The sequence below is a fragment of the Apium graveolens genome, chromosome 7 (assembly GCF_009905375.1).
Source record: "Apium graveolens cultivar Ventura chromosome 7, ASM990537v1, whole genome shotgun sequence".
Lineage (NCBI taxonomy): Eukaryota > Viridiplantae > Streptophyta > Magnoliopsida > Apiales > Apiaceae > Apium > Apium graveolens.
Genome location: NC_133653.1, coordinates 65,720,591 through 65,731,546, shown reverse-complemented (window position 1 = coordinate 65,731,546; position 10,956 = coordinate 65,720,591).

Sequence of the window (10,956 nt, the reverse complement as noted above, 5' to 3'; positions counted from 1 at the left end):
GGTCTCATCTATGGGATGACCTCGTGAATCTTATTATACTTCGAACAGTAGTAGTTCAAGTAGATTTCAAAAAAAAATGGTATAAGTATAGTGAAGTAATTGGTAACTTCATCTTCTTTTAAAACTTATATCCAGTAAGTAATTACCTTACTCATGATAAAGAATTTTAGTAAGTATCCATTTAGATACTTGTATTATTGTTATCACTATATATTATCTTGCGAGCTGTAAGGCTCACTCTTGCTTTATTTCTTCATCACACAACAACAGTTAGGAAAGATGGCCAGACTCCAGCAGACCCAGCGCAAGCGCGTGGGAAGCGTCCCGCGTCTTCCCGATGATGTTGTGGCTGCTATAGCTGCAGAGGTAGATCCATTGGTAGATCAGGCATTCTACTTTTGAGAATCAATTATGTATAATTATAACTTGTGGCAGATAATGGCAATTAACTGTAAATTTATCAAGTAATCGTTTTGGGTTGTAATAACTTTTAAATTGTGGATTCAAAGACTTGTACTTATTTCAATTTCATCTCTGAGACTATAACGGGTTGTGGTGTGTGTTAGTGTGGGGTCACAGCATAAGGTTATTTTTATTAATTAAGTGAAGTGATATTGTGGAAAGAAAGACCGTGACGACCCGGATCCCCGACCCCGGATCTGGGGGTGTTACAAGTATAAAGGAAGAATCGTACCTTGGTTGAAGCAACAATGATTATGCTAAGTAAATCAAGACTTCCTACCTAATTCTGGGCTGAAGCTGTCAACACAATATGTTACACTCAAAATCGTACTGATTAATAAAGATCATGATAAGACCCCTTATGAGATTATGGCTGACAAAAGACCAATACGGAAATACTTTCATGTGTTTGGGGCTAAATGCTTTGTGCTAAAGGAAGGAAATGAGCATCTGGGAAAGTTTGATGCTAAGGCAGAAGAAGGCATATTTCTTGGATACTCTCTGGAATCTAAAGCTTACAGTGTTTATGTGATTGCTGATCAGAAGGTGATTGAAAGCCTTAATGTAATGTTCGGCGACACCAAGTTAGCAAGCCTGCAAAGAGAAAAGGATTTTGAATCTCTGGAATTTGAAAATCTTTTAGATGATCCTATGGATGAAGAAGAATCTGAGATTGCTCGTATTATACCTACATTACATGGCAATGTTGATTCTGAATCAAGTGGTGGTAATGATGGAAATGGTGGTTATGATAATCATACCTTCTAGGACTACTACTCAAAGATCAGAATCATCAAGTCATGATGGTAGCAACTCAGGGGGAGCAGGAAGAGGATCTACAGTTCAAACTCAACATCATGCTGAATAAGGGGAAACATCAAGATCTTATCTGCCTAGACAAAGAATTTGGAACAAAGACCATCCCTTTGAACAGATCATTGGTGATCCTGACACAAGAGTGAGAACTAGACATGCCACACATAATGAATGTCACTTTTCAGGGTTTCTCTCAGAATGGAACCTAAGAAAGTGGATGAGGCACTTGAAGATCCAGATTGGGTTATTATAATGCAAGAAGAACTCAATCAGTTTGAGAGGAAGAAAGTGTGGAAGCTGGTACCCCGTCCAAAAGACAAGTCAGTAATTGGCACCAAATGGGTATTCAGAAACAAGTTAGATGAAGATGGCATTATAACGAGAAACAAGGCCAGACCGGTAGCTAAAGATTACTCTCAAGAAGAGGGTATATATTATGATGAAACCCATGCACTAGTAGCTAGGCTTGAGGCAATCAGGATGTTTCTGGCATTCGCAACACATTCAGACTTCAAAGTTTATCAAATGGATGTGAAGATTACATTCCTGAATGGGGAGCTAGAAGAAGAAGTGTATGTGGAACAACCTCCAGGTTTTGAAGATCCAAATCTGGAAAACTTTGTATACTATCTATTCAAAGCCCTTTATGGACTCAAGCAAGCTCCAAGGACATGGTATGACACTCTCTCAGAATTTCTACTTGAAGATGGTTTTACTAGAGGTGTTGTAGATAAAACTCTATTTCATAAAATGCATAAATCTGATATGATATTATGTTGTGCAAGACATGCATGTACTATAACAAGACTAAGTCAAATTGACAGCCCTAAGTAAGTTGTATGATAATCTAAGTTTGCATTTTGTATTGTATCACTTAAGTCTATAAAAGTGTAAATAGATTAGACTGAAGTATTTTTCTGTAAATAGTCTCAAGCCTAAGAATTAACTCTAAAAGAAGATCATGAAGATCATGCCTCAGAGATAATGTGAAGAAGCTTGGAGTTGAATAAATCTATTTTGGGAAAAACATTTTAAGTCAAGAAATCTACAAGTCATAGATTAAGTCTTATAGAGAAGTCATTCGAGAACTCCAGAATGACTTATTGAGAAGTCAAGAAATTCTTATAGAGAAGTCTCAGAGATATCGACATGCCTAAATGAAGACATGAAGATTAGAGATATGGACAAGTCAAAATATCACTAGAGATCTCAGAGATATCGATAAGTCAAAATACCACTAGAGATCTCTGAGATATCGATAAGCCTAATTATCACTAGAGATCTTTGAGATATCGACAAGTCATTTCTTCACTAGAGAACTCAGAGATATCGATAAGCCAAAATGAAGAAAAGAAGATTAGAGACCTCGACAAGCTAAATACTCTTATAGAGAACTTAGACACTTCGATAAGTCAAAACAACTATAGAGCAATAAGAGATCTCGATAAGCCATTATAATTATCGAGATGTCGAGTTCTCTATATAACAAACTGGAGATATCGATGTAAAACTCAAGTATAGAACGCAGATCAGTATAATATCCAAGATTATCAATCAACAAATAAATCAATCAATGATTTTGACTCCCAATCGGGTTGCCTTCCCAGGTCTCGCCAGTCTTGCCCGAAAATTCTACAAAAAGTAGCTTGAAGAGTACAAGATGAAAGGCCAAGATGAACTGACAAAGTAAAGTCACAGACATGCACGATTTGCAAAGATACACTAAGCCAGAAATTGAAAGCTTTAGTTAACTTAAATTAGGGTTTAGTACATGCTATTGCATGCTGTATAAAACCAGTGTTTACTGTTCTATAAGTAAATACTGGATGCTTTGTTTTCAGTTGTAACAAAACAGATCTAGAAAATCTTGTAACTCACAAGAGAGAAGCTGAGTTCTTTATCAACAAAGAACCCAGAAATTTTGTAGCAAGACATACTTGATTTTAATATAGAATTAAGTGAGTTTTTAAAGATAGTGTGTTCATGTGCATGTTTTATTATTCATGTTAAAGCACATTATCTCTACAAGACAGATTACTTTGTTCACCATTCATAAAAGATTAAAAAGCTAAAAAATAACCTAAAACACATTCACCCCCCTGTATTGTATTCATTACCTAACATATTAGTTCAAGTATATGTTGATATTTGTCAAAAAAAGTATATGTTAATGACATTATATTTTGCTCTACTAATGATAATCTTTGTAAGAGATTTTCTAAACTAATGTAGAGTAAGTATAAAATCAGCATGATGGGAGAGTTGAACTACTTTCTTGGATTAGAGGTGAGTTAAAGGAAAATGCTATATTCATTTGTCAATCCAAGTACATCAGAGAACTTCTCAAGAAGTACAATCTGGAAGATTCAACTCCGGCAATGACTCCAATGCCAACAACATCTATTGATATTATGCTAAGGTAAAGAGGTATGCTTGATCAGGACAAAACTGGTAAGAAAGTTGAAATCATAAGGTAAAGAGGTATGATAGACTCATTATTATATTTTACAGCAAGTAGGCCAGATATTATGTTTGTAACATGCTTATGTGCTAAATTTTAAGCTAACCCTAAAGAGTCTCATCTTATAGTTGTTAAAAGGATTTTTAGGTATCTTAAGGGACTCCAAATATTGGTATTTGGTACCCTAAAGGTACAGGTTTCAACCTAGTTGGCTATACAGATTCATATTTTGCAAGTTGTAAGATTGATCGGAAAAGTACTTCAGAAAGCTGTCAGTTTCTTGGAAGAAGGTTGGTATCCTGGCATAGCAAGAAGCGACACTCAGTATCCACATCAACTGTTGAGGCTGAATACATAGCCGCTGGAAGATGTTGTGCTCAAAGATTCCAATATTATGTGATAATACTAGTTCCATAGCAATCTCCAACAACCCGGTTCAGCACTCAAGAACAAAGCATATTGATATCAGGTATCACTTTATCAAAGAGCATGTCACAAATGGCACTGTGGAATTACATTTTGTACCTACAGATGATCAAATTGCAGACATCTTTACAAAATCACTTGATGAAAATACTTTTTCTAAGTTGATTAATGAACTTGGGATGTTAAATCTTTCTAATTAATAAATTAGAAGTCAGTAACTGCAATTTGCCTTGGATAAATTCACTTGTTATTTAATTTCAATATTTTAAGGACATGTGAATTTATTTGCCATTATTTATTTCTCGTATTTCAAATATTTGTGTGCTTGTATCTAATTGATAAATATTTTAGCACATTTATATTTATAATCTGTTTAAAAATAATTTAATCATAATTAATTAGGTTATGAAAAAATAGTGCAGCTTAATTTTGATTTAATAGATTGAAATTTTATCAATTCAATGATAAAAGTTTCAATTTTAATAATCAAAGTCGTGATTTATTAATTTTAGTGGACTTTAAATAATTTAATATTTAATGGGGTTCATTAAAATTGATTTGTGAAATGGCAGCATAATTTTATTTCTTGAAAATATGATACTGTCAAATTGATGATAATAATTGTATAATTATGAATAAAAATTGTGAATTATCAATTTTAATGGATTTTAAATTAATTTATATTTAAAAGAATTCATACAATTGATATTATAATAGCATATTATTTATTTTAAATTTATTTGTCCATTTTATTTTTGAAATATGATTAATATATTAAAACAAAATGAATTTTGTGAAACATCAGAATATTGTCTAAGTACAGTTCTTGTCCCTGAGGTCGCAAGTTAGAATTTATAATCCTTATGAATCTAACTGGCGACTACATGGGAATTAGAACTCAAGACTTAGAAATTTTGGCTTAAAGTACAGAGGAAGCCAAGTCGCAAGTTAGACATGGAGGGAACTGTAGTCGCAAGTTAGAAACTTGGACTTTTTTTTCTAAATATTGCAACTGCTAGAGTCGCAAGTAACTATCGCAAGTTAGAAACTTGGATATTTTTTCTAAGTACATAACACCCCCTTCGTTTGTAGTCGCAAGTAAAGACACATCTTGCTCACTTGCGACCTGTCCCCCCTTAGTCGCAAGTAAGGCACTTGAAAATCTTTTCTTGGTGTCTTTGTATATATATAAGCCTTCAATTGTTTTTCATTCTCATTATATACATACAGACTTACAGCATCACAAGAGAGAAAAGGTTTTGAATTTTTTAATCGATTAAATCCTTACCAAAACTCTGCCAAAATCTATATATTTTATAGATTCTTGAAGCCCATAACAAGGACTACCTCTTGATAGTAATATCTCTGAATTTCACCAATTATTTTTTGAGATCCAAATTTGTGGTTTTTCTTAGATTTTAGGCCTCGTTTGGTTTAGTTCTATTTGGTTTTAATAGGTTATTCTCTTTATTTGCTCTATAGGGTTTATCTCGAATATTTTGTTCCTTGTTAATTTGTGTGTTGGAGTTAATTTATCTGTTTTAGTTTTCGTGCACGATTAATTTCTTTTACGATCAAAGTTTTATTCTTATTTTTTAATTAAAATGGCGGATAATATTATGTATCGGTTATAAAACGTAATCCAGTTAAAATAGGTGATTTTGAAAATGGATTCATTTTCTAAATGAGCGATCGATTGTGCACTATGCTTTTAGTTAATAATGTCCAATTGAATGTTGAGCTCCTCAGATTTATACACACTATAGCTGAAGACACATCATGTGACGATAAGCTAGGTTTTTCTTTCTTCATTGGTGATGAAATAATTCAAATAACTGAGGATGATATTAATGAATATATTTATCTTCCTCGGGATAATTTTGATACATTACCGCAGAAATGGGAACTGTATAGCTTCTTCAAAGCCATCAATAGAACCATGCCCAATGACACATTTCCAAAGCACTTCAACAAAAGTCATCTACCCAAACCTTGGACTTGTTCTTTAATATTCTATTTTACTGTCTGGCTCCCAAGATCAGTGGATTTCATGGACTAACGCAGTTCAAGCAGGAAGTTGGAGTAAATATTGCTAATAATCTTTGAATCAACTTTAGACGTCTGTTTATGGCGGAGATCTTGGAGAATCAAGCTCAGAAACAAGGTTAAATCTTGTATGTCAGGTTTCTCCAGATTGTTATTAATGGTAAGCTGACAGAAGATCAGAAAGCGTTGGTTCATAGTGATAATTTGGAAGATTCTCAAGTTTTGTCTTCAAAAATGGTGGTTAAGCTGCTTAGACAGACTCATTATGCCAACAACAACCCCATTCATTTGACAGACTTCAGACAAGAGTACTTTGCTTCAATTGCTTCCATTACTCCACAACCTGTAGATGAGCATGATAATGTTCAAAAACCTGATGCTGAAAATGAAGATGCAGAAGCTGAAGCTGATCCACAGCCTAACCCTGAGACTCAACCTATGGACATTGACCAAGAACCTCTTATTGCTGAACAACCAGAAGAGGTTATTCAACCTGAAGCTACTGAACAACAAGAAGAAGCTGATCCCACATAATCAGAGACAAATGTTTACATGCCAGACTTTACAGGTATGAATGAATCTTCTATTAGTACTACTTATGATGACTTAGTTGATATTGATTTATTTCACCTTGGTGACTTTCACACACAACTTGCCCAAGAGTAAATAGTTACAAGATGCAGTGAATTTTTTTTCCTGCAAATTCATAACCATCCTTTAGAGCCTATAAACACAACTCCAATTCTCTTACCCCAATCCATGGAGTATAAGGATCCTATGAGTATATACAGAGACAGTGCACTCGATGCAGCAAATAAGGAAGGCACTATGAGTAAACCCACATCTCTGTCTCTAATGAAGCAAAGCAGTACCCCCACTGAGACAATTGTAACCTCCCATGTATCTTCCTAAAAGGATATAATGGCTGAAAAGGCACATAAATAGTTATTGGATCCATCTTCTTAACAATATGGGTGTATTGAAATTCGCCCGTCGGCCACGACATCCTGTAATGAGTCAAACACACTCTCCAATATTTAAGCTCTTGAAGCTTTAAATGAGTCAATTAGAAGAGCGTTATTTTGTGAGGATGAATTGACGGTAACATGGCATTCAACCATATTACGGTTAAAATATCATGTTCAAGGTCCTTTGAAGATCAATTGCCTTCACAGGTGTCAGGAGAGAGTGATGTAATTGCTGCCATATCTAGCACATCACTTACCTCCCCAGGACTAATATACCTGGATGTATCTGCTGATAGGGGATCCGAAATAGGTGTGGATCGGTAAACCATTGGTGATGAACCAGATTCAACTGGTGAGCCTAAGGGGAAAGTTTCTTCACCGACACTAGAGGAAGCTGAGGAACAGATGCCAGATATGACGGCCTCAGTGATCCTCCCAGAGATTCCAACTCTGGACCAGTCGTCTCATGATGACATGCAACTTGTCTTGAACAAGGATCGAGAATCGCGAACTCCCATTGCACCACTGCTGACCTCCTTAAGGATGGCTCTAGTTTTTTTGCAGGTATATCTTCTGGATCTCGGAAGCTATGAGCGGAGTGTATCCGTGAGGATGAGTGAAACACCAATCCCTGAACCGAGTGACAGAGTGTTAGGTAAAATACTGCGAGAAGCCTGTGAGACACCTACCTCCCAAACATTACCTATAGACATGTCACGGTACATAACAAAATCTTATCTTGAAGAGCAGTTGGCATTCAAAGATAGTAATCTCAAAAAACAACTGGCTCTAAAGGATCAATATCTCAAGAATGAACTGTCTATCAGGGATCAACAGATTGCGCATCTTTTCGAGCAGCTTGAACTTCAACAAGCATCATTTACAAGTTCTCGGGAATTCGTGGAGCAATCTGTCTTACAATAAGGGAAGGGAAAGGCAATTGCCAATATTGATTCAAAGATCTCAGTTAGCAAGCAAGCGTCAATCCCTGTCTCCTCTAAAATAGTTCTTGCCAGTATTGGGCCAAAGATCTCAGTTAGCAAGCAAGTGTATTTTAGAACCATCAATTCTAGAGATCATTGCCTTGATCTTGCCTGCTCAATCAACCCCAGCTCTGAAGGATAACACAACTGAGGAGGAGAAAATGGTAGAGCAAGAAAAAGTAGTTGATGTTGCTATGGACTTAATTTAAGATGCTTTTCAAGCAGCTGGCTCTGGATATGATGAGTTTGGAGATGAGCTGGTAGAAGAAAAGGAAGAAGAGAGGATTGATGAAAGGGTGCAACTCAGATCAAGAACTGTTGAGAAGAGTTCTATAGCTCAGGGGGAGCAATCAACATCGAAACAAGATCATCTGAGCCAAGTCATTAAAGCTCAGAGGAATCTTCTATCGGAGATATATGCTCCAAAGCCCCTATTCTCAGAGTATGAGCTGGAGGAAGGAGAGATAGATGAGAGTGACATTCCTAAAGGGTGTGAACCCAGATTTGAAGAAGTGATGATAGATGAAAGAAAGATTATATCTGAGGACGAGGAATATGAAGATGAAGATGCCTTCTCAGATGACTATTTATTCTATGGATTGCCGGAAAAATTCAACCAATCTTATGAAGAAATTCAATGAGAGATAGAAAAATCAATAGCAAGAGTACAAAGAGCTATCCATAGAAGGGAAGCCAGAAAAGCAAGAGAATTATATTTTCGGGCAAAAAGGAGAGGAAGTGAATGAGATGAGATAAAAAGGAAAATGGACAAACCTGGAGTATATCATAATTTAGACCCTGGAAACGGAAATCTTCTGAACATTGTGGAGAAGTACATAGATGATCATTTCAATATTCATGAGTTATATGATCAGTTCAATAGAGCAATCACTGGAACCACTGTGAATATTCTAAAGAATGGATGAAAAATCACTGTTAATCACAATGATGGACTACAAGTGAAGATCTCCACAAGTGTTCTGAAGAAGCTAAATATTGTTGAACTGTTTGTTCTTGAATCAAAGATTCCATGGTTGAAATCGAATAAGAATGAATACTTCAGAGACAAGCTTTGCAAGATGACGATGGATGTGTCTCCTCAAGCATTTATTTATCCATTTGTGATCAAGGTATTTGTAGATGGCAGGATGCAGAACATCACCATGTCTGATCAACATATAAGATCCATTCGTTTTCTACAACTCACTATCCTGGAAATTCAACTCCGGAGCAAAAAGCTGCTGAAGTTCTATATGCTTACAGGCTCAATGATAAGATGATCAAGGATTCAGAGAGGGACATGAAGAAGGTAACTAGAGCTTATCATGAGATGGTACTTATAAATGGAGAGGGATAAATTAATCTTCTAAAAGATAGTGAACCTATCATCAGCACTAATAATGAAGGGGATCTAGTCTTTGAGATTAATAAAATAAAGATTAAGATCAAGGATTTCAGAGCAAGCGAATCGGAAGCAATACAACAAGCCTTGTTGGATGTCAAACTTTCCATATGTAAAGCAAACAAGGTTGCTCTGAATTCTATCATAAAGATACTTGATGAGGTAGTGGAAGAAGAATTGATCAACGACACTAAGAGAGTACGAGGACATCCTAAAAGGATAAAAAATTTCGTAATGGAAAGAAGATCTACTCTGTTGTTTGAACTTATTCCTAAGTGCTCCAAAATTAGATATCTCTTGTTCATGCTTAATGAACCGAATAATCCACCTCCCGTTAATGCACTTGAAATAGGAGCTCGTGATTCTGTCCAAGCTAGACTAAATGACCTTCTGGATAGAAGCAAAAGATCATATCTTCCATATTTAACAAAATCAACAGATCCTAGAAAGAAAGCTGCAAAGAGTAAGTCTGTTCAGACTCTGTTAGATATATTTAAGATTTCATGTCTAATCTGATTTGTGTTTAGTTTTTAGAACTTAACAACAAGACATATCAGGACTTACTGAAATCAGAACTTACTGAAGTCAGAACTTAAGGCATCAGAAGATATATATCAGGACTTAAGTGCGGGAAGACTTCAGATAAGAAATGCGGCTGATTTAAAGGAGAAGATATGGACTAAATCAAAAGAAGATATGCATGAAGAGTTAGAGGACTAGAAGACTTGTAGAAGATATCTGATTGATATATTTTAGAAGACAGAATTATATTCCATATCAATTAGAAGATATCTTGTAACTGTGTACTATATAAACACAGACTTAGGGTTTACACTATATGTGTTATCATTATCGAGAAACATTATTCATTGTAACCTAGAAGCTCTTAGTGATATTGTTCATCACTGAGAGAGAACAACAGTTCTATTGTAACAGCGTTTATTTGAATATACTTGATCTTTGTTACATACTTGTGTTGAAATCAATTTAATTGTATAAACACTATATTCAACCCCCTTCTATAGTGTTGTGTGACCTAACAAGTGGTATCAGAGCTTTTCTGTTAACACACATACAGTAAAGATCCAAACAATCAATCATGTCGGAAGAAACACAAACTCCAACTAAGCCCACCAAAACTCAAGAAACTCAGAACACTCAAACCCACAGTCGATATGAGACAATTAGGGTTCCCATACTGAAACCATCTGAGTATCCCATATGGAAAGTAAAGATGGCTATGTTTCTGGAATCTATAGATCCAGAATACCTTGATAGAATTAATGAAGGGCCATATAAGCCTACCAAGCTCTCTGTTGCAGTTGCTGATCAACCAGCAAAGATGATTCCAAAGGAGAAAAGTGAGTACAAGATGAAGACATCTCATCTATT